This window comes from Podarcis filfolensis (genome assembly GCF_964270895.1).
Source record: "Podarcis filfolensis genome assembly, chromosome: 4".
NCBI classification, from domain to species: Eukaryota; Metazoa; Chordata; class Lepidosauria; order Squamata; family Lacertidae; genus Podarcis; species Podarcis filfolensis.
This window is the reverse complement of record NC_139607.1, coordinates 33,442,994-33,468,856: the sequence shown is the minus strand read 5'-3', so window position 1 is coordinate 33,468,856 and position 25,863 is coordinate 33,442,994. Positions and strand designations below refer to the sequence as shown.

The 25,863-nt window shown below is 40.1% G+C and overlaps 1 protein-coding gene across 4 annotated transcripts in view; it reads right to left on the bottom strand.

Moving 5' to 3' along the window:
• Positions 1-18,306, bottom strand: part of JADE3 (jade family PHD finger 3) — a 38,371-nt gene extending 20,065 nt beyond the window's left edge. Inside the window, exon 1 of one of the 4 annotated variants that reach the window (XM_083610622.1) lies at positions 18,286-18,306. The gene's annotated coding sequence lies outside the window, so the exon portion shown is untranslated. Of the gene's footprint in view, positions 1-2,932; positions 3,022-17,407; positions 17,462-17,801; positions 18,239-18,285 lie in introns of those variants that run through there. The other 3 variants (XM_083610619.1, XM_083610621.1, XM_083610620.1) reach the window with 3 other exon arrangements.
• Positions 18,307-25,863: the final 7,557 nt, after the last annotated feature.

Below are 25,863 nucleotides of genomic sequence, written 5' to 3'. Positions count from 1 at the left end.
AAATCTAAACCCAGCTTAGTTCTCCTGCCAATGGATACCTGCATCTACCTGCCTGGGTGAAATGAAATCAGTACAAAATCAGAATCCATCCTCAGTGGTATCTGCTGAACCTAATCTTGCTTTTGAGTGTTGACTAGTTATACCAGTGGTTTGGAAGAAACAAGGATGTGGCATTAATCTTTGACAACACTTTCCCCCTCTGCCTATGCCATTGGTTTCAAGCAGTAAAAGGTATTCAATATAGAATTACAACAAGTGGCGGGTGAAGGCTTTCTTCTTCCAGCAGGCTTTGGGGGATTGTCTGCTTTCGATTACAGTGGTACCTTGGGTTACAAACACCTCAGGTTACAGACTCCGCTAACCTGGAAGTAGTACCTCGGGTTAAGAACTTTACCTCAGGATGAGAACAGAAATTGCGTGGAGGCGGCAGGAGCCCCATTAGCTAAAGTGGTACCTCAGGTTAAGAACGGTTTCAGGTTAAGAAGGGACTTCCAGAACGAATTAAGTTCGTAACCAGAGGTACCGCTGTATAGGACAGGTGCCATCCTTTGTTGTTTTTTGGTACTTGTTGGTATGTTTTAAACAGATTTTATATAGTTTTAATGCTCCCAATGCATAATTGTATTTTAATGATTGGCTTTTCTGCTTTTAGTGGTTCTTGTTTTTGTTGTAAGCTGCTACGAGTCCCATCAGAGAAAAATGCAGGGTATAAATACACAAATAATAAGAATAAACATCCACACTACTATCTATCATCTTGATTTAGGATAGCCTCCGCTTTCTTCCTATACACAAAAAATGCCAGGTCTTCTATCCAGATCTCCTTGCTCGCCATCTTCCATCTGATAGTGGCTGGCTGAACTATAACGCCTCCCTTCCCCATCCATTCTCACCACTTTTTCTTAATATGGTGGAGGTGGCAGAAATCCTATCATTTTCCCCAACTCTTAAATCTTACCCTTGATTATTTAAATTATGACCTATATTCAGCAAGGCAGACACTCATATGCTGGTAGTAAACTACCATACACTGTGAAAAGATTCTAAATATAGACTTGGCAACCAGCAGCCCAAAATAGCAGAGGCAGAACAAACACCACAAAGCAAGCAGCTTACATTTCTTTCTGAATATTGATTATACTTTTTGTGTTATTACACGAGGTTCTCAGAGGTCACCCTCCCCCCGTCCAAAGGACTGAATTGATCCACACCCGCTCCTGTAAATGGTCACTTTCAGACTATTTACAGAGTCCCTCAAAATTATGTTTCATAAAGCATTCCCAACCATACCTAAATGTCAGGGAGAGAAAAAAATAAAAACAGACTGCACCTCTTAATATGGCATACAACCAACTCACAGTATTGAAATAATAGTTTCAGCAGTATAATAATTCAAAATGTAATTCCTACTGTAAAATGTTATTAATGAGATGAGTTATTTACAGAACCTTTTTCCACATGGCTGCTGCATGATCTTTTAATGTAGTGCATTAATCCTGACCATTTGAAATCCCATTTTGATTTTATTCAAAAGTTCCTTTGCGTTTCCAATGTCAAACCATTATGAGGATTCGGGGGGGGGGGGGCAGAGACAAACACATATACGTTAAAAAGATTCAGCTCCAATTCTGCAACATTAACTAACAAGGCATTGAATAAATTTCCACAAAAACCATTCTCTCTCTCTCTCTCTCTCTCTCACACACACACACACACGGGTAGCATCTAAGATGGCTCTGAATGATCTCTTTTTAAGTTTTATACTACAGTGGTACCTCAGGTTACATACGCTTCAGGTTACAGACTCCGCTAACCCAGAAATAGTGCTTCAGGTTAAGAACTTTGCTTCAGGATGAGAACAGAAATTGTGCTCCAGCGGCGTGGCGGAGGCAGGAGGCCCCATTAGCTAAAGAGGTGCTTCAGATTAAGAACAGTTTCAGGTTAAGAACAGACCTCCGGAACGAATTAAGTACTTAACCTGAGGTGCCACTGTATCTGAAAAAGGTAAACCTTTTTATATATACAGTGGTACCTCAGGTTAAGAACTTAATTCGTAGTCTCGTTTGGGTGGAAAGGCAGGATATAAATTTAATAAATAACTAAGTATTAACAGAAGGTAAAAAAAGGTAAAGGACCCCTGGATAGTTAAGTCCAGTCAAAGGTGACTTGGGGTTGTGGCGCTCATCTTGCTTCAGGCCAAGGGAGCGGGCATTTGTCCACAGACAGCTTTCCGGGTCAAGTGGCCAGCATGACTAAACCGCTTCTGCCACAACAGGACACTGTGATGGAAACCAATGCACACATAAACACTGTTTACCGTCCTGCAGCAGTGGTACCTATTTATCTACTTGCACTGGTGTGCTTTCAAACTGCTAGGTTGGCAGGAGCTGGGACAGAGAAACGGGAGCTCACCCCATTGCGGGGATTCAAACCACCGGCCTTCTGATGGGCAAGCCCAAGAGGCTCAGTGGTTTAGACCACAGCGCCACCCGCGTCCCTTAAAAATATTAACTAAGCGCATCATAAATCATGATCTGGGATTATGTCTCAATCTCTGTGTTGAAGGGATGTGTTATCTACAGTTAAAATAAGGCTGCTGCATTTGCTCACCCTCTCAGCATAGATGGCTAGAAACCTTCCTCTAGAGGCATAATTAAGGAATAATTAAGGTTCAGACCCACTTCAGCTTGATGACTGAAGCACTCCACAGAGCTGAACACTAATCAGGAATACACACCATTTGGTCTTTGGTGTTAAATGAGAGCACTGGGAGGAACGTGGCAGGACAAGGCAAAAGAAAGATTGATTCTCTGGAAAAAGCATCCTTGCAGGAAAATTTCTTTATGAAGATTTACATGGATATATCTGTTTCTACAAAGGCCGAAAGATACTAAAGGAAATGGGCAGATTATGAAGACATCCAAGAACATACATTATGGGACACCCAAGTCTGAAAGACGAGCTGGAGGTATCATAAAGCTGCATCTGAACCACAAACAAAAGCCAGTTTAACTGCCATAACTTCCTCCAGGGAATCTTGAAACTATAGTTTTGTGAGGGTGATAAGAATTCCATTGGAGATCCCCAGCCTCCTTCTAGAACCTAGGATTCTACTGTTGCAAGGGGCAGCTATGGCAAACTAATTCCAACTGCAGAGCAGATATTACCATACCAATTTTCTCTGTCCGTGACTATGAGATTAAAGCAAAGCAAGCAATGCATTCACATAGCAAATCCTTAAAGTTAAATCACATATTACAGCAGATGTTGCATACTTGTTGAGTTGTCTTATGGTGCAATGATTCACCTATGACTGTTACAGTGAATGCCCAGCCCTGCTGTGAATACAGGACTTGTACTAAAAATGGTCACGGCTTATTTTTATTTATTAAAGACATTTATATACATCCCCGCATATTGCATGGCTGTTTACAATAAAGACTTCCTGCCAGCGCTCCAGCTATTTAAATTCAAGCCAGCCCTCTAGCAATTTTCCTTCTTTCTAGGAGTACAGGAATACCAAGGAGGCCTCAGAGAAAGGAGAGCATGGGCCCCTCCAGAATGGAGATGATTATTTTTTTTTGCAGCTGTATTTTGCAACATGACCTTGATGCAGTAATAATGCATTTTTATACTGAACCGTCCACACATAATTCTGCTTTATTAGTTGTTCTGTGATGCTCCCCCAGTTTTAGCACATTACTGTCATCCGGAGGGGCACTCTTGCGCTACAGCACAACAAAAGCAGGGGGAAATAAAACCCAGAAGATTTATGGTATGAGAAGTTAAGGGATTTCAGCCTCAAGCTACACAGATTGCACAGATCTGAAAGGAAGCAGCATGTCTGCCTTGAAACTTCTGCAGGCACAAACACTTATCAAAAGTGGGATCACATATAACTGCCCAGATACCATCATGAGCACATATCTTCATTCATGCACTATAAAATGAACATCTGGGGAAGCCCTGTGACTTTTGGTCCCCAGACCCTTATAGGCTTGTCACCTTACAGCACAGGCTTCCTCAAACTTGGCCCTCCAGATGTTTTGAGACTACAATTCCCATCATCCCCGACCACTGGTCCTGCTAGCTATGGATCATGGGAGTTGTAGGCCAAAAACACCTGGAGGGCCAAGTTTGAGGAAGCCTGTTATAGCACAAGACTGAAGCAAGCCTACTTAATCAGTTTTCTGTTTCTCCAATGATACCTGGCTAACAGGCTGATCTCATCCACGCTGCTATTTTGCTCTCTATCGTCTATTGTCCTTCCCTCTTTATCTGCCATTATTTTTTACCCCATCTCCCACCCTATGAGATTTTACTCATCAGAACACTCTGCTTTGGCGACATTGTCTTGGGCCATGTTGAGCCACTTGCTGTGACGTTCCTTCTGCCTGCTAAGAACTGCAGTTCTACTCAAGAGTAGACTCATTGATAGTAATGCACCAACGTTTGCCATGTTAACTGACTTCAATGGATTTGCCATGAGTGGGGCCAGCAGTGGATACAACACTAAGAGAGCTGTCTGCCCTTGGCTACTGCCTGGAGAGGCACCAGCCTGTTAAAGAAACCCAACTAAGCCGTAGGTGTTGCCACTGCAGTTTTTTCTTTTCCCCAGCACACTCCAAATTTGAAAACGGTAGCTGGTATTTGAAACTGCAACTTGAAGGTCTGTTCTTAAATTACACAGAACTGAGATAAGAAGTTATATTGCTGATTTCCCCCATTTCCACTGCAACGTGTGGCATCTCACCTATGAGAATATCTGTATCCCTACAAGGCATGGATCTCACCGTAGGTATGACCCACAGGTACTCATTCCACATTACAATAATAAGAGTGAGAGATTCACAATTGCCTTCTACAAAATTTTAAGTGTTTATATACTGTGTGTTTGTGTGTGTGTATACACACTCACTCACTCTACTTTGTATACAGGCATGTGCTTTTATCAGCTAAAGTAGTAACTGAGACGGCACAGGAAAGAAAGGGTATTTCCTTCAAAAAGGGGATTTTTCAAAAGCAAAACCTTGTAAAGTTTCCAATTTTCTGAGCATTCAGTTCAACAAAATGAACTTCACAGCTGCTGGTTTTAGAAAAGCAAGTTGTATTTCTGATCACTACATTTCTTTTATTTGACAGATGTGTCTATAAAAACATGCACAGAGTTAGCCACTATTTTTAATTGTTCTGAGTAGTTCTGACTCTGGGGATTTTTATTTTTATTTTAATCCTCTAAAATTGGGGGATGGTTTTCAACTATACACTTTCAGGGGCATGACCTAGAGTTCATCATGCCTTTCCAGTCCCTTTAGGGGATCCATTTCCATTTAGTCATCTTTTGATAATTGGGGCAGTACTCCCAAACACGTCATTAAATATTTAATAACCAAGACACGATTCTTCCCTGTTTTCACACTTATCCTTGTATTAATATAGAATGCAGCCAATGTGCAGTGGTTTATAATTTATGTTAAAGCGGTTATTCTAAAGAGTGTGCTAGACAAATTAAAAACATGGCTGCATTTATTTTAAAATGAAAAAAGCCAAAACTGCCCCCAGACCCTGGTGCTACTTGCATAAGATTGCAATGTTAAATGATGTAAAAGAATTCACCTTAACTCACCTCTGCATAAGCAAACATTTCTCCATATATTTATAAAAGAAGTTCTTCCTTCATTTAACTCTAGCACACTTCAGAGGCATCGTAGCTGGAAACTCAATTAAACCTCCTAGCACACTGATTATCAAGTTCCACTCCTTGGCATCTATAAGCTCAGTTAAGGCAGCAGCGCAGTAGAAATGTAAAATCCAACAAAAACTGAATTAATCAAAGCCCCCAAAGTGTGTAAGAGATTAAAATAACCAAATTCTCAAGTTTAACAACAGCTTAGCTACTTGTTTGTAACAAAAACGAATCTCAGTTGAGGGCATATTTAGTAGAAATATAGTTTTAAATATGGCTTATATATCCATATTCTACATTAAAAAATACTCAAGTGGTGTAAAAAGAAAAGGAAAGAATATGAAACATAGTACAACCACAAAATACATGTTAGAAACATGAAGCCAACAAGAATTAAAAGCTGCAGAAATAAAATAGACTGATTTGGGAAGGCCTTGGCAGAAAAATAAAGCATATAGCCAACATTTTTAAAAATAAGAATCTTGGGACATGCTTCACTCTATTCACAACCCTAGTCATGATCTGATATAATAATGTGTTAATACAAAAATTTATTATAGATAAACAGATTTTTTCTAATATAAAGGAGAACTGCTTAAATAATGCTCCATAATTAGTATATGTAGTTTACCTATTGACATAGCTCCTGAGGTAAACTAAATGTCACTGAATCCTTTAAGGAAGTCATTTTCTGCCTTCTGGGAACCTTTCCCATTGTGATAAGAGTGTACAATACATACACCTCCTAGATCCAAAGTACTCCTATGGGTTTAGAAAATATCTACAGTGGTGCCTCGGTTTTTGAACATAATCCGTTCCAGAAGAGCGTTCAAGTTACGAAAAGTTCGAAAACCCAAAACTCAAAACAGAAGCCACATTTCCTGTTCACCTTCCGAGGTGTGTTCAAAAACCAAAGCATTTACTTCCGGGTTTATGGCATTCGAAAACCAAAACGTTCGTAAGTGGAGACGTTTGAAAAATGAGCTACTGCTGTATATGCAGAGGTACTGGCACAAACCATAAGAAAAAGAACTAAGTTGGCCAAATAAGCATGACTGATTTTGCTATGAGGCAACAAACAAGTGAGTTAATATTTTCATTCACAACAATATTCTTAGCCTCACCGAATAAGTGTACAGAATTTTACCATAGTAAAATAATTCCCATTCAAAAGATCTGCACCACAACACTGGGCATAACTGAATGGAGTGTATACCCAAACTATGATAAATATAAATGATTACAAATCTGATCCTCAAAAGTTGGGGGAACTTGTGCGCTTTTAGAACTGCAGTTACGAAACACAACGATAATATAATATCCACACAGTCTGACCAAATGAATCCACTTTGGATTATCTATTTCTACACTCAAAATCACTTAACATGTATGAGATGCTTCGTTTCAACCAAAAATGAAGAAAAATTGGGATACAAATATTGAAATGAAATTGAATGAGAATGCTGCAGTAGATTTACCATCTATGGATTTAGTACTGTATTTGGCAAAACTTACTAACAGGTTGTAAAATACTTTTCTAACTTTCTTTCTGCTTGTTTCCTCAATGCACATATTGATTGTGAGGACTTTAGTACAGTCTCAAATTAAATTATCGACTGTGTGAAATGTGCATTTTAAACATCAGCATAATAATGCTAAACTGGAAATCTAATAGCTAAAATTGTTTTTCATTAATTTCAGTACCTTGTGGAAGATATTAACTATAATGTGAGGGCCATTTAGACACAAGGTAAATTGAACATCCAAAATTCATAAGAAAATGTAGAACCAAGATTGGCACACTATAATATTACATTTACACAGCAAATTTAAAGAACTATTTTGCCATTTTTAGGACTACGGAAATAGATGGTTTTTTTATTTAAATATTTTTAAAGACATGAAATGTAAGCAATTGGTAGGTTTTGTGTATTACATCCCCCGCTCCCAAGTATTTAGGCCTGCAGTTTGATTGAAGGCACAAACCTCTGGAATGAGCTGAAGGGCGAAAGAACAAGGACTCACCCTGAAGCTCTCCATTGTGGGCCAGAAACCACCATGCAAAGTAATTAACCAGTTAAAAACAATGGATGCTTATCAAGGTGGTAGGCAATCTGGTAGGAAATTCTAAAACTTCATTTATCCAATATGAAATGTTCATCTGATTTTGTGGGAAAATAGCACCCCCTCTCCTTAAAATTCACTGGGCTTCTAGAACTGCCACTCAGAATTTCAGATCATTCTGCAATTTGTAAAAAAGAATTATTTCTTCAATTTGTGCTCATGCCAACAAGAGTTACAGATGCCAATCCGTAACTTCCAAGTATTTAAGCCTACAGTTTGATTGAACAAGACTCGCGAATGTTTTTTACACACCCACACCCTGCTTGCTATGTTTCAGAACTGCAACAGGCACAAGTAAACCAACCTGCAGTATCCATCAAGAGTATCCATTTTATTCTGTTTCCAGAATGCACTAATTTGCTGCTAAAGAATTCAAGTTAATAGCTCATCTCTCTATATATTATTTACCGAAATTGTTTCTGCTTCGTTGCTTAAATACTTGACAATGTTTACATTTCCCTTTACAATAATTCTGTCTTTTCTTTTTTTTTTTTTAAATACATATTTATTAAAGTTTTAGAAAACAAAGAATTCATCATTTCAAAAAGTATCATTTCCATACATAAAGCTCAAGAAAAACAACAATATATGACAGAAAAAGGAAAAAAAAATAAAAGAAGAAAAATAAAAAACAGAAAAAAGAAAAACACTCTTTCTTAAATTTATAAAGTTCCATGCCCCTCTGTCTTGACCTCCTCACATCCCCCTTTTTTGTGTTCCATTTTACTCCAATCAGATTCAGCAAATTCAAAACCTTGTTTCAACCATACTTAATGTTATATTCTAATTATTATGTCCCCATTTTCCATTTTTTTTTAATCCATACCTCATCTTATAAAATATGACATAATATTGTTCTATTCATAACCCCTTATCCTTTTTTTTCTTAGATTCTTCTTTTCACACACCTTTGGCCAAGGTCACACAAACCCTGTTAATTTTACTTCCCACATCCTATTGACACTCAAAGATTTTACAGTATTTTTGTAGATAGTCCTTAAACTTTTTCCAGTCCTGTTCCATCGATTCTTCTCCCTGGTCACGGATTCTGCCAGTCATTTCAGCCATCTCCATGTAGTCTATCACTTGCGTCTGCCATTCCTCCACGGTGGGTAGATCCTGTATCTTCCAATATTTAGCTAAAAGTATTCTTGCTGCTGTTGTTGCATACATAAAGAATGTTCTATCTTTCTTTGGCACCCATTGGCCAACTATGCCCAAGAGAAAGGCCTCTGGTTTCTTGGGGAAGGTACTTTTAAGTACTTTCTTAAGTTCATTATATATCATTTCCCAGTAAGCCTTAACTCTTGGGCAAGTCCACCAGAGGTGAAAGAATGTTCCCTCAGCTTCTTTACATTTCCAACATTTATTGTCAGGCAGGTGATAGATTTTAGCAAGCTTGACTGGGGTCATGTACCACCTGTAAATCATTTTCATAATGTTCTCCTTTAAGGCAATACATGCCGTAAATTTCATACCGGTGGTCCACAACTGCTCCCAATCAGCAAACATAATATTATGACCTAGATCCTGCGCCCATTTAATCATTGCTGATTTGACCGTTTCATCCTGCGTGTTCCATTTCAACAGCAAGTTATACATCTTTGACAAAATCTTAGTTTTTGGTTCTAACAGTTCTGTTTCCAATTTCGATTTATCCACCTGGAAGCCAATTTTTCTATCCAAATTATAGGCCTCTCTTATTTGATAGTAATGAAGCCAATCTCGCACTTTGTCTTTTAATTTTTCAAAACTCTGCAGTTTCAATCTGTCACCTTCTTGTTCCAAAATTTCCCAATATTTTGGCCATTTAGCCTCCATATTGAGCTTTTTCTGAGCCTTAGCTTCCATAGGTGACAACCACCTTGGGGTTTTACTTTCCAGCAAGTCTTTATATCTTATCCAGACATTAAACAAAGATTTTCTGACAATATGGTTTTTGAATGCCTTATGAGCTTTAACCTTGTCGTACCAAAGATATGCATGCCACCCAAAAACATTATTAAAACCTTCCAAATCCAAAATGTCTGTATTTTCAAGAAGCAGCCAGTCTTTCAGCCAGCAGAATGCTGCTGATTCATAGTACAATTTAAGGTCTGGCAGGGCAAATCCACCTCTTTCTTTTGCATCAGTTAAAATTTTAAACTTAATTCTAGGTTTCTTGCCCTGCCAGACAAATCTAGAGATGTCTCTCTGCCACTTCTTGAAACAATCCATCTTGTCCAAAATTTGCAAGGATTGAAATAAAAATAGCATTTTAGGCAATACATTCATTTTTATAGCTGCAATTCGACCCAACAAGGAAAGCTTCAAGTTAGACCAGATTTCTAAGTCTTTTTTAACTTCTGCCCAACATTTCTCATAATTCTCTTTAAATAAGTTCAAATTTTTCGCCGTCATATTAATCCCTAGGTATTTCACTTTCTTAACCACCGTTAAACCTGTTTCATTCTGAAACCTATCCTTTTCCATTGGAGTTAAATTCTTCTCTAATACTTTAGTTTTTACCCTGTTTAGTCTAAATCCCGCCACATGACCAAATTCTTTAATCAATTCCAAAGCTCTTTTCATACTGGATTCCGGCTCCTGTAAAGTTAGAACCAAATCATCTGCAAAGGCTTTCAATTTATATTGTTTGGCTCCGACCTGAATGCCTTTTACAAATCGGTCCCCTCTTATCATGTTTAGCAGCACCTCCAGGACCGAGATAAATAATAATGGAGAGATAGGGCAGCCCTGACGTGTTCCTTTTTCTATCCTAAAATCTTCAGTCACCACATTGTTTACAATCAATTTCGCTTTTTGTTCTGAATATATTGCTCCTATACCATTTTCGAACCCCTGACCCACTCCCATCCCTTTCAAATTCTTCTTCATAAAACTCCAAGAGATATTATCAAAGGCTTTCTCCGCATCGATAAAAACTAAAACAGCTTTCGTGTTGATATTCCTTTGCAACAACTCCAGAATGTCAATTATATTTCTTGTATTATCAGACAGGTGTCTGCCTGGGAGAAAGCCTGCCTGGTCCTTATGTATTACTTCCATTAATACTTTTTTAAGTCTGCTAGCTAAAATGTCTGCAAAGATTTTGTAATCCACATTCAAAAGGGAGATGGGACGGTAGTTCTTTAGTTGTGTCTTTTCAGCTTCTGTCTTGGGTATCAATGTGATGTATGCTTCTTTCCACGATTCAGGCGCCTTTTTCCCTTCCAAAATCTCATTACACACCTCCTTTAATGGTTGAATTAAGAGATCTTTCAAAGTTCTGTAGTATTTGGAGGTTAGTCCGTCCGGTCCTGGAGATTTGCCCAGTTGCATGTTCTGAATGGCACCTTCAATTTCTTGTTCTGTAATTTGCTGGTTCAATACTAATTTATTTTCTGAAGATATTTTTTGTAATCCATTGGTTCTTAAAAATTGGTCTATCTCAGTTTCTTTCTGCGGCCCTTGCGTATAAAGTTGTTTAAAATATCTCTGAAAGCACCTTCTAATCTCCTCGGGGTTCTGTATGTTTTTTCCATTGATCTCAAGATTTGTGATCGTATTTAACTTCTGTCTTTTTTTCAGTTGCCACGCCAATAGTTTCCCACATTTATTAGCTGACTCAAAAGTCTTTTGTCTCATTTGTTTAATTTTCCACTCTATTTCTTCATTAATCAATTTCATATATTGCACCTGATATAACTTAATCTCTCTTAGAATCTCTTTTGAGTTTGGTTTAACTCTTAACTTCTTCTCCCCTTGTTTTATTTTTTCCAAAATTTTCATTTTCTTCTCATTTTGAGATCTCTTTTTTATTGCATTCTGTTGAATCAAGAACCCTCTCATGACCGCTTACAATAATTCTGTCTTTTCATTACCCACTTCCATTCAGTCACTTGCTAGAAAGGAACGCTTCTGTGTTAACTTCCTTCCGGACTATAGCAAGTAGCACTGTTCTTTACTTCCCTACCACATTTGAGACACCCCCTCAGTGAATAGCTGCCCTGTGTCTGCCTGTGGGAAAAGCGGCGAAGAATGACCAACAGCAGCAAAATGATAATCTCTAATTCTTGTCAGTTTCGCTTTCTACGAAAGTCATTTTCAATCTGATCCATTTGGTAGCTTTTCTGCCAACAAACAAAAAAAACACTGCAGTGGAAAACTCCAGCACAAATGATGGCAGGGTGTGTGGAAAAAACTGTACCAATTTCAAATAATAATGCACATTAGTTAGACAGGGCTTGGGAAAATGAATTTAGAAAATAGGAATAAAGGGCTTCTGCAATACATATTGTCTTCAAAACCCCCAAATATAATACACATCTTACCTTTCCAAAAAGAGGAAATCTGAAATACAGCATTTGTGAACAGAGAAGGCTTTCCTTTTTTAGAAGTTCGTTTCCTAAATCTTCAAAGGTTAAGGACTACAAAAAGCAGTTTATGGATTCTGTGGAGGAGACACATTCTGGCTGTGTTTGGATACAGCACTAAACCCCATTTTAACGCTATGTGAATGAGTCTCACACATGGCTGTGAAGAGATAAGAAGCATCTGCTTCCATTTTCAGTTAAAAATATGTATGCATTTTCACCAGTATCTTAAAGAAATAAACTGCAATATATAAATTTAGTACCATCAGCTCTTGAAATAAGCCTGATCGGTTGAGTAATCTTTCAACTATCACAGAATTTTGATTGATCTCAAACTTGGGACAACACATAACATTAATAACACTAAATCACTATGAAGCTTTTCCCAATTTGAATGAAAAATTGTGTAACAAGCAGGAAAAAAATTAGGGCCAGGATTAGGAGAAGTAACTAAGGATGGATGAACTTAGTGCACTAGAAATTGTAACTGTCTCGCCGTTTATAGAAACTATTGGTGTAATCTTGGCCAAATATACTTTTCCAAAGAGATCCTGTAATATTTTTGCACAAGTGTATTGGAAAGTGCAATCGCAGAACATGTGCAAATTCTGCCATCATCATGTGTCCTGCAACATCATGCATCGTTATGCCCCCTTCTTGGCTAGTTTTGTTTGTTCCTGGTTTTTTTTCCTTCTTCATTTTTTTACAGTTGGGATAGCTCTCAAAAGAGTAGCTGCGGCTGTTGGCAGGAGGAAGTGGTCGAGCAGCAAGTGTTGTGGTGGAGGAACCCTTCTTACATAGCTATCCATAAGTAAGTCCCATTGCACTCAACCGAGTTTGCTTCTGAGCATGTAACCCTGCATAGGAAGGATTACACTGAAACAAGAAGTATGTAAGAGAGACATGTGAATTTTTTACCAGAAAAAAATGTATCTCATGACCCTTTTTTGAAATATTATTCCAAATAGTTACTGAAAGACTAAAATAATTTGGCACACATATATTACGAATTGAAAATGGGATTCTCTCACTTCCTTTAACAAGTAAAAGGTTACTGCAATCAATCTGAGCATTAGCAGAGATAGCAACCTAGCGATTCTGAATTCACATGCACACCAACTACAAATTAACTTGCAATCAGCCTTGGTGTGAATTGCAAGAATTATACAGTTTGCACATTTTCTGACCTACCTGATCTGACCTCCAAACCTACCAATTATGAGTTATAGTGGTATACTAGAAATAACTGATGCAAACTGTCAACTGCTGGGGAAACAAAAATAAAAGAATTCAATGGTTAATTACTGTGGTTGCTAATGTCCCTAGACCTGAAAAATTTATTGAACTATTACTCATCAGTTACTTTGATTCTGGTATTATAGTATTTTCAGGCATCTTTCTTCCTGTAGAATAAAGATGTATAAGCACTATGCCTTCATGTCAGTTCTAGTTGTATAGTCACATGAAACATTTCTTCACTTCCTTTTGCTAGATCAAAATATAACCTGAAAAGTACTCATGTGGGTTCTTTTTACATGATCAATATGTCCCAGTGCCATCCCACGACATCTTAAACACTGAAATTAGATCACTGAAACATAAAGCTCACTTTCCCCCTAAGAGAAGGATCAAATAGTTAGAGGAAGGAAGAATGAACTACAGTAAGAGGCAGTGGATTGATTATCAATCATACATACATAAATACTGGGGGCACATTTGACTCCTTTCAATAAAAAAATGAAGATCCAGCAGGCACATTCTGTTTCTCAGCTCTCCTCCAAGATGCTGTTATTGTGTAATTGTTTCATTTTCAGATTTCATTAGAAAGTAGGGCAATGTTTTAGAATTGCTACATTTGAAACTAACTAAGCCAGTCTGTTTACCATATGAAATTAAAAAAAAGCAAAACAGTTCACCGTTGTCCTAGAACAGGGTTTCCCGAACTTGGGTCTCCAACTGTTTTTGGACTACAACTCCCATCATCCTTAGCTAGCAGGACCAGTGGTCAGGGATGATGGTAAAGAGGCAAACTCCTGCCTCCAAAGTTGCATTTTGTTTCCCAAAATCTTTCCGAAGTGCTTGAAAATTGCAAACACCAACCTGAAGCCAAACCCACTTCCCTGGACAAGGCCTAACAACCCGCTGGTCAGCTGTCTAGTTGTTTTTCAACTACAGCTAACTATCCAACCTTCAGCCTGGATTTAAAATAACACTTAGAATATTTGTTGCTGTAAAGCACTTATGTCCCTTGAAAAGACTATTGATTTTGAAAATATAGAAGACAGGAAATACATAGAAATACAGTCATACCTCATGTTACGTTTGCTTCAGGTTGCGCGTTTTCAGGTTGCGCCCGGCAGCGACCCGGAAGGGTTACTTCCGGGTTTCGCCGCTTGCGCATGTGCGCAAAATGACATCACGCGCATGCGCAGAAGTGGCAAATCGCGACCCATGCGTGCGCTGACGTGGGTTGCGTTCCTTTCAGGTTGCGAACTGGGCTCTGAAATGGATCCCATTCGCAACCAGAGGTACCACTGTAAAGAAAAATATAAAGACCTTTCACTGAGTCACACCATTGGTTAATCTAGCTCAGTACTGTCTCCATACCAGTCTTTCTCAACCTTGGGTCCCCAGATGTTGTTGGACTACAACTCCCATCATCCCTGAACACTGGGCCCTGCTAGCCATGGAAAATGGGAGCTGTAATACAACATCATATGGGGACATAAGAATGAGACAGGCTTGTCTAGACTGACTGGCAGTGGCTCTCCAAGGTTTCAGACATGCAACCTTTTTGCAGCCCTACTAGGAGATGCCAGAAATTGAACCTAGACCTTATGCGCTCAAAGCAGATGTCTCTACCGCTAAGCTATGGCCCTTCTCCTCATGCATCATTTGAAAAAAAAAAATTAGGCCCAATTGGAGACATTCTTCCTATTCCACTTCTCTAATTCAGTAAGTTTCACAAATGTGAAGAAGAGAACACGTGGAGAAAATCCAATTTTCTTTCCAAGAAAGAAAATTTATCACGGGAATCTTTAAAGCTATTACTATACTGCATTATCAAATTCCAGTTCAATTGTAGCCAGTGATGTTGGGCAGAAAAGGCCTCAAACCTTCAGCTGGCTGAAACAAGGTGTTCTTATTTTTAATTTAATTTTAATACAGTTGTACCTTGGTTTTCGAACAGCTTAGTTCCCAAATGTTTTGGCTCCTGAACACCACAAACCCGGAAGTGACTGTTCCGGTTTGCGAACTGTTTTTGGAAGCCGAATGTCCGCTGGGGCTTCCAATTGGCTGTAGGAGCTTCATGCAGCCAATCAGAAGCCGTGCTTGGGTTTTCGAACATTTTGGAAGTAGAAGGGATTGCCGGAACAGATTCCGTTCGACTTCAAAGGTACGACTGTACATTGATTTCCCAAAGTGTTTTTATGTCTCTGCATGCCACACTTGCATCCCTGAAGACACTTGTTCAGAATTAAGAACCACTGATGTCAATGGGACAAAGTTATGAGCACAATATGGAAGGCTACAGCAAAAGTGAAATTTTAAGCTGCTCTACTATCTCATCCCCACTCCCAGCTGGAATTTCTCCTGTTTAAATCATCCTCTTTCAACACCACCTGCCGTACCTCAGAATGTGGTGGCATCACAAAAAGAGCCTTCTGATGACAACCTCAGTGATCAAGTAGACTGGTACAGAAAGACTGTCCAGAAATATGTCAGGTTCCATCCAAGCAAGCACCCGTATTCTGAATTGAGCTTGGAAAGAGACCTGAAGCCAGTGGAGTTATTTCAACACAAGTGAGATGTAATCATAATACCTGGTCCCAGTTAGCAGCTTGGTGACAGGATTCTGAAGTACAGTTTCCAAACCATTTTGAAAGGCTGCTTCACATAGCAGACATGGAAGTAGTCCAGACAGGAGGTTACCAGAACGTGAGTAGCATTATGATCAATCTTACCGTAGGTCAAGCAGCTAATTAATGCAAACACTGCTCCACTAGGTGAGCTGTAGGTATTATCTAATTATTACCAGCAGGATTATAAAGACCAAGAATAATATAAAAACCAACTGAGCCCAGAAAGTCACTTGCTAGCTTCTGTGTTCTCCATGAAAAGCTTTACTCAATCAACTATGCCTTTAGTTAATTATAGCGCATTCCTATACATATCTACTGAGAAATTTCAGAGTTTGATGAGGCTTATTCTCAGCAAAGTGTATACAGAATTACAACCATGTTAGTGGGGCAACTTTAAATTGTGAAGGCACTCTTGCAAATGTTGGTTCTGGGATGATACTGTAATAGGGGATGAAAATAAGCAGACTAAAGATGATTTGTTCAACGAGTGATAGGTTTTGCATTTTAAATTTCTATTAAACTAAAAAACAAAAACAAAAACTGATTGGATGACAACCCACCCCAAGTTGTGCTTTATCCAAAGTTAAGCTCGCACAAATACTAGTCTCTTCAACACCTGTTGGAACAGTTTCCTGGACAAGTTAATATGAACTTCACTACAGGATTTGCATCTAGTATTAGAAGGCAATCAAGCATACAACACTTCCATGGCTTAGCTAGAAAAACCTGAGACCTAAGTTTACAAATACTACATCCACCAGTTAAGGTGCAATTCTACGGAAGCATGCATTATGTTCAGTGGGACTTCCTCCACAATAAACATACACAGGATTGCAATGCCATTTTTGGCACCACACCAGTATACAAAGCCTATGCACGTGAAGCCTATAACATGTTTTCTCCAAAACATTTAGATCTACTCAGTGCTTTTTGTTGTTAAAAAGCGTGGCACTTACTTTAACAACTTCATGGTGAGTACCGGCACCTTTTTTTTTCCTAGGAAAAAAAGCCCTGGACTGAGCAGCACACCCCAGATCATTAGGTGTGAGGTCACTAACTGTTTGCCACAGGCTCGTGCAGTTTGGAGACAGCAATAGATCAGGCCATAAAGAGAAACTTTTCAGAACAAAGGATGTTCCACTTTACATACAGAGGAGAAATACTGCCTGGAAAACGCCCACAACCATGGAATCCTTCTGATCACTTAACACGTGAAGACAAAAAACACCCACAACTCAGTCAGGGTTTTCTTTTTTTTTGCAGGGGGGGGAGAGAAAGGATAACTTATGGGCCCGGCCCATTCGCGACCACATGGCTGGTCACCACACATACACAAACCACGCGTGCACAACCACGTGTCGCGACGCGGAAACATCTACCTGAGGCGGCGCTAGGGCTGCCGCTCCTCTTCCTCGCTCACCTCTTGCACGCCCAGCCCCCTTCCCGCCCCGCCAACGTGACTCGAGCCCCGAGGCCTTGGCGCCAAACGCCGCCTGCACCCGAGGAGGAGGCGGAGGAGGGGGCGCGCGCGACGCGGAGGCGGGGATGGGCAATACTGGGGAAGAAGCGCCACCCAACAACGCACGGCCTAGGGCCGCCACCTCTCCCCTTTCTCCCCCAGCCCACCTAGGCCGCGCCGGCGAGCGCCCCGAAGCCTCCCCGGGAGAGGAGACCACCTGTTTTTTTAAAAATAATAAAATAAACGCCGCTCTCCCTTGTCCGACCCCACAAGGCAACCTTGCGCCACGGGCGGCACTGCGCCCCACGACTCACCTTGTGGCTCTGGAGCGGGCGGCGCCAGCAGCGTTTGCGCGCCCCGAGACTCCCCAGCCCAGGGGCCAAGGCTGCCGCTGCTACTTCACGCCGTCCATCTCCTCCTCCTCTTCTTGCCCACCGCCCTCCCCGGTTCCTCTTCGGCCGCGGCGCCGTTCCCCTTCCCGCTCCCGCCTGCCTCGGCCTGGGCGCTCCGTGGCTACGGACCGGCCCCGCGCTCCGGCATGTCGCTTGGCCAAGCCTGTCGCCGCGAGCGCCCCCCGCCGTCCCCCCTGTCGCTCGTAGGGGCGAGCAGGCCCTGTGCCCTTGCAGTCTCCCTCTTGGCAGGCCAGGCGGCGGCACAAGAGCCCTATTGTATTATTGACACTGCCGCTTCTGCTTGCTGCTGGAGCTGCCGCCGCCGCCACCGCCGCCTCGCAAGCTCCTCCTCTTCCCCTTCCCTTCCCTTCCCATCCTTCTCCCACCCTGTGCCAGCTCTCCTTACCCGAGCTCGGCCGGTGGGGCTGCTGCTTGCTGCTCCGCCACCTGCAACCCCCACCGACTTACTAGATTTCTTCCTCTTGGTGATCCTGAGCAGTCCGAGCCCCCCCCCCCCTTGTCAATTCGCAAAAACCTCAGGAGGGACTAGGTGCCAATGACTGCTGCAGCAGCAGCGCGCTCTGCCATCGCGCGTCCCCCATCCCTCCCATCTTAAAAGAGTATTTACTTTTTACGATGAAAGCAAGGATGCCCGCTGCTCTCGAGGCTCAGCCACCCAGGGGGGATTTTCCTATGGCGAGTCTAGTTTATATGTCCCTCCGCCCGAGAAGTTGGAAGATGAAATGCTTGCTCCAAGCAGACGACGAGGAGGAAGGCAACCTCACCCTTTAAGGCAGGGAACACTCATGCATGGCTACTTGGGGAAGAAACTGGGACTTTGAAGAATTCCCTCTTTTGGCCCTCAATAGCAGTGTTTGAAATAGTACAGAATCCTAAAATGCACATGGAAACAAGAACAGCTTCATAGTTCTTTTATTGTGTAGTTTGCAGAGATTGTGAAACTTCTGAGGAAGCTAGAATAGTATCGGGAGGTTTTTAATGTTTGACGTTTTGCTATGGTTTTATATGCACTATACACCGCTCAGAATGGCTGGGGAGAGCCAGCCAGATGGTGGGGTATAAATTATTAGTAGTAATAATAATGCAAGTCAGAACAGTCTGATGGCATAAGTAGCCCAGCAGGAAGTAGAACACCTTTCAGGACCACAGCTTCACAGCCTCCCATTCTCTGCTAGTAAGCATTAAGGAAATGGATGCTTCTGAGCTGCTGAATCATGTTCAGTCACTTGTGTAAATGGAGACTCCCCCATGCGTGAAAGAACGGGGTCAAAGGTAACGTGAAGTGAGGAAGTGGCCTGAGAACTACTAAAACTTGCAGCTAATTTTTGATAAAACAGCACATATAACTGAAATTCAAACACATGGAGATGAAACTGACCTGGGATGGTCAAATTGAGAGGCATTACTCAAAACAAAATGATAGCCTGATGCAGCACGCCAACTCTGAAATACCACAGTAGTACAAATAAAAAACAAGGGAGAAAAGATCAACTTTGCCTCTATTAAGTATAGAAGTGTGATCATAATAGCTGTAAGAAATAGGGTGCTGAGAAAAATGAAATTAGCAGATCAAGGTACATACACACTGCTGCAGGTATACAGGTGCCAGTTTTTAATAAAATTAAAAAATTGGTATAGTAGGTGAGAGCTAGGTTCCAATTTCCACATGAAAAAATGCTTCACATTGGCCAGCTGGATGCCTAGGGAAAGCCCACAATCAAGAACCTTTGTGCTACAGTGCCTTCCCTACGTGATTCCCAGAAACTGGTATTCAAAGGCATGGAGTGATGACATGAATTGGTCTAAACCTCCTTAAAGCCATCCTTTGACGATGTAGCTTGCAGTCTATAGGGATTAGCTCCAGTTGGCAGTTCCTGAGTGAAGCTGTTCCCAGTGGTGTTTACATTTGGCAACAAACTCTGAAGCTTTTAAAGGAATAATTGGCTCCCAGGTGTTCCTTTGAACTATGCCTTTACCCATCCAACACCTCAGATGTGAGGCAGTGAGCATAGCTGAGGCAAAACAGTCTCACAAGCCAAATCAAGAATCCCGGTAGGCCAAATCTGACCTATGGGCTGCAGATTCCCCACGTCTACTTCACCTTTTTTGAGGTAAAGCCTGCTACCTAACCTGGACAATTCCCTTAAAAGAATGTAGTGCAGCTCTGATCACTGATGAACCACAATTCTCCACTGATGAAATCATACTGTAAGCTGTTAGGCACTTATGCAGTAGATCCCTAACTTCCACCTTACAGCAAATGATCTTGGAAAGTTTGTTGGCCATCTTTACCCCTGACCAACTACAAAGCTAGCTAGCCAACCACAAAGCTTTGTAGCTGACACATATTGCTGTTGGGTTGAAGTTTTGAATAGTTTCAAGTTTCGAATTGTAAAAAGTGTAATTGAGGCCTGGCTTTGTGTAAAAGGGCTCTAATGCAGACATTTCCCCTGGATGAAGACCCATGTTGATATAGTAAATATATTCTCACTTTAATGCATACAAATCTCACAAGTGGCTGCTTGGTGTGAATGTTTGCAGGCTACTTAACTACACATTTCTTTGAGCATAACCCTAACAGAGTTGTGTACTGGGTTATATAGCCACACCATCTATGGGTGGGCAGCAATTTATTCACCAGCTATACTTAAGGGACCAAAACAGATGGACCACTTTTATTTATAGGGATTAATATGAAGCCTGTATGCTGAAAAGGAGCTCTGACCAGAACACACAGTAGTAAGTAGTTATTATGCAGTAGTGTTCAAGAATATGGTTTTTACTCATCCAACCAGTTTTGCCACAATGAGAATTTATATTGTCTTGAACATTTTTATCATGCAGTTAAGTTCTACACAATAATTTTCAGTTTTTATCCGAGAGAAAGTAAGATCAGATATTTCACTTTAATATACTCCCTTCCAAATTAAGTAATATGTATCAAGTTTGATAGCTCTTAGTGCTGGAAGCATCTGAGATGATGTGTACTTGGAGTCCATTATCAACATGGCATCTCCAAGGAAATGTGCTTGAGAAACAACTGAGATGAAACATTGCTTAAACTCATTAAAGACCAAGTCTTTAATAGAAGGATGCAAAAGGCAATCCTAAGTAGAAAATGTAGGATTAATAAGAGCACCAGTAAGGAAGAAGGAATTTTAGATGTACAAACCTGTTGTGCTATTCTCTGTTCAATGGTGGCAGATACTAAAAGACCATGAATCCAACCTCACTATGAAGCTACTGAGTAGACACTGACAAAGTCATAAAGGCAATATGAAGCCTATTTAGTATCAAAACAAAGTAAGTTTATGATGCTCTGATGGAACTAGCAGTCATCTCAAGCAAACACAGGTCTTTACCATGAAGCACAGTGCCTAGCAGGCCAACTGATGGACTTGATATCAGGGTATGATATGTTCCACGTATATACTGCAACTGAAACTACACGATGCCTTACAATGGACATCACAACTGCTCCTTCCCCCACAAAGAAATGTGTGGAGTTCATCTCATTATATAGGGAAGAGTCATTATCACAGCAAAAGAAGTCCTTGATGTCAATTCCACTTTTGAGGAGCCCCCACATAAGTACTGCAAGATGCGGCAGCTTGAATATGAGGGTCAGATTCATGATTATGAGTGCAATGGTCTAGCAGAAATTTTCTTTTTTAAAAAAATAATAATATTTATTAGAGTTTCAAACAAATCACAAAAATGAAAAAAAATTACAAAACAAAAAAGAATAAAAAAATAAAAAATACAAAATACAAAGAAGTAAAACCAATTAAAAACAAATCAATCCTTCCATGTCTTATCTTTCATTTGCTTGTTTCCCTGACCTCCTCACACCTCCCTTTTTTGTATTCTAGTTCAATAGTTGTTTCAGCAAATCCTTACCATTTTTTCCTTTATCTTAATAGTTTATCTTAATATATTGTAACTTTACATTCTCACCTGTTAACAATCCATTTTTACATACCCCTTTGTAACTTTACTGCTAAAACCTCATAACTTCATTCCAACATCCTTCTAACATTCCTTAATTTTACAGTATTTCTGTAGATAATCTTTAAATTTCTTCCAATCTTCTTCTACCGACTCTTCTCCCTGGTCTTGAATACTGCCAGTCATTTCCGCCAGTTCCATATAGTCCATCAGCTTCATCTGCCATTCTTCCCGGGTGGGTAAATCTTGTGTCTTCCAATACTTTGCGATGAGTATTCTTGCTGCTGTTGTTGCATACATAAAGAGAGTTCTATCCTTCTTTGGCACCAATTGGCCGACCATGCCCAGGAGAAAGGCCTCTGGTTTCTTCAGGAAGGTATATTTAAATACCTTTTTCATTTCATTATAGATCATTTCCCAGAAGGTCTTAATCCTTGGGCACGTCCACCAAAGGTGAAAGAATGTACCTTCATTTTCTTTACATTTCCAACGTTTATTATCGGGCAAATGATAGATTTTTGCAAGCTTGACTGGTGTCATGTACCACCTGTATATCATTTTCATAATATTCTCTCTTAAGGCATTACATGCCGTAAATTTCATTCCTGTGGTCCATAACTGTTCCCAGTCAGCCAACATAATGTTATGTCCGACATCTTGTGCCCATTTTATCATAGCAGATTTCACCGTTTCATCCTGAATATTCCATTTCAACAGCAAGTTATACATCCTTGATAATATCTTAGTTTTGGGGTCTAACAGTTCTGTTTCCAATTTTGATTTTTCCACCTGGAAGCCAATTTTCTTGTCCAAATTGTAAGCCTCCCTTATTTGAAAATAATGAAGCCAATCTCGCACTTTGTCTTTTAGTTTCTCAAAGCTCTGCAATTTCAATTTGTCTCCTTCTTGTTCCAAAATCTCCCAATATTTCGGCCATTTGGCCTCCATATTGAGCTTTTTCTGAGCCTTCGCTTCCATCGGTGATAACCACCTTGGGGTTTTATTTTCAAGTAAGTCTTTGTATCTTGTCCAGACATTGAACAATGCTTTCCTGACAATATGGTTTTTAAATGCTTTATGTGCTTTGACCTTATCATACCACAAATATGCATGCCACCCAAATACATTATTGAAACCTTCTAAGTCCAAAATGTCTGTGTTCTCAAGAAGCAGCCATTCTTTCAACCAGCAAAATGCTGCTGATTCATAGTAAAGTTTAAGATCTGGCAGGGCAAATCCACCTCTTTCTTTTGCATCAGTTAGTATTTTGAATATTATTCTAGGCTTCTTGCCCTGCCAGACAAATCTAGAAATATCTCTCTGCCACTTCTTGAAACAGTCCATTTTGTCCAAAATTTGCAGTGTTTGAAACAAAAACAACATTCTTGGCAATACATTCATTTTTATCACAGCAATGCGGCCTAGCAATGAAAGCTTCAAATTTGACCATATTTCTAAATCTTTTTTGACTTCCATCCAACACTTTTCATAGTTGTCTTTAAATAAATTCACATTCTTGGCTGTCATATTAACCCCCAGGTATTTCACTTTCTTAACCAATGTTAGGCCTGTCTCCTTCTGAAACCTCTCTCTCTCAATCACTGTTAGATTTTTCTCTAGAACCTTGGTTTTTAACTTATTCAACTTAAATCCTGCAACCTGACCAAATTCTTGAATCAATTCCAATACTCTTTTAGTACTAGATTCTGGCTCCTGTAATGTCAATACTAGATCATCTGCAAATGCTTTCAATTTGTACTGTTTAGCTCCGACCTGAATACCCTTAACCAGTTGGTCCCTTCTAATCATATTTAAAAGAACCTCCAGGACCGATATAAAAAGCAATGGGGAAATTGGGCAACCTTGTCGTGTCCCTTTCTCTATCTTAAATTCCTCCGTCACCACATTATTAACAATTAGTTTGGCCTTTTGTTCAGAATATATTGCGCCTATACCATTTCCAAAAACTTGACCAACCCCCATCCCTTGTAGATTCTTTTTCATTGGTCTAGCAGAAATTTTCAAGCAGTTCTTCTACACTCATATTTCAGCTGAAGAGTGATTTGAGCAGCCCGAATCTCACACGGGGATTCTCATACAGCTTGAAAAGCTATCAGAAGAGAAGCTTACCACCCACTATATGGATCTCACAAATGGCAACTGCTCTGACATAGATGGTGCAGATATTTGTGTTGAGCTGGGCCATCTCCATCAGATGCTACCTCCTGGAAAATTCGCAAGATGCCCGCAGTAAATCCATTATAGCAAAACAAATTACGTATTCCCAAACGTCTGGATAGCAGTATAATTTCTCATGACATTTCGAGTTGTCAGCGGCAAGCGTAGCTTCTGAAAACTGAAGCTTACTGAAACGTATTCATGATCTACCATGGCAGATGAAAGGCTCACATCATTTGCTATCCTATCCACCAAGGAGGACATTGCTCAAAACCTTGCTCTCTTAGCCACTGTGCCACAGTTTGCACAAGCCAAAGCTGTTTATAGCAGTTCCTATCTTTTGATAAGCATTCATTATTTAAGAATATCCATTTTATCTCTTTTATATATACACTGTATTTTTCTGTGTATAAGACGCCCCCTATTTTGGGGGACTCCAATTTAAGAAAATGGGGGGGGGTTGCCCTAAGTTGTTCAGCTTTTTTGGGGGGATTGGCCATACTTGAAGAGCTTTTTTTGGGGGGGGGGAGATGCCAAAAATCACTGGACTGAAACGCTGCCAATTGCACACGTCACAAAAGCCACTAAGCATCTGCCCGATCGCCAAGCGCATGCCCAGTTGCCGCAGCAGAAGCCAATCCACAGCAGACCTTGCCACAGCCACCGATCAACAACCCAATGGACACAGCAGCAGCCAATCAAAAGAAGCCCTTGCCAAAGACACCAATCACCCACCCAATCGCCACTGACAACCTCCTGCTCGCGGCTGCAACCAATCACCCATCACCCCTCTTCACTAACCGTGTATAAGACGAGCCCCAATTTTGAACATTATTTCATAGTTAAAAAAACCCTCATCTTATACACGGGAAAGTACGGTATATACATAAAGACCTATCTAGCCGACTTCTTACAGCTTATTATTATTATACAGTGCTTGTAGTATTTGAGGTGCTAAGTGCTTGGCATGGTTGCCTAAAAAAAATAATAATGCTATGTTCCATTGACATCCTTTGTGCTAGGTAAAAAAGTGTGAACTGAAAAAAGAAACATACTTTAAAACTAACTGAAATATCATTTTTGTAGTTATCGAACCTTGAAAAGGTTACTTTTTGCTGTCCTAACTCTCTGCAGATAATACATTTTTATAAAAAATGCAGTCACTGAGCTCAGTTTGGTGTTCCCCTCTGATCAGCACCTAGGGGGACCACCTGGCTTGCCCGCTCTAAGGATGGCCCTGTTTGGACCTTCTTGTCAGGCCTTTAAAAGGAAATAGTGGGAGAGTAAGAAGCCCTGTTGTGAAAGTGTCCTGGCTCAGTCTCGTCTTGATCCAGCTCATTATCAGTTGCTACATGAAGTATATAACGTCAAATATTAAAGGACAAAGCTCAGCTAAATAAAGTGACAAGAGGGCAGCAATGAGACCAATTAAATTAGTTACACAACCGTGAACAGATTCGTTTAGAACATTACACACACCCCTACATTTTTAATTAAAAAGTTACAGGGCTTTTTCATTTAAATATTTATTATAAATCACATTTTACAAGTGCTAGACAAAAAAGGCATTATAAAAGCCATAACAAACATACAAAACCCTGATAAAGCACTTACTGTAGTATGATACCAATGAATTAGCTGAACAGTTTACCTTATAAAGAATAAGCAATAATTCACAAAGATCCAGAAATTAACTACACAGAATCCTTCAATTTTGACAGTATAAAAAGAAATTAGGAAATGTTATTAAAAACCTTCAATGATTTGACAAATTATCTCTCCCTACACATTGCAGAGCATTTCCTCTGATTTTAAAAGTTATTTCCTGTTAAAGCTT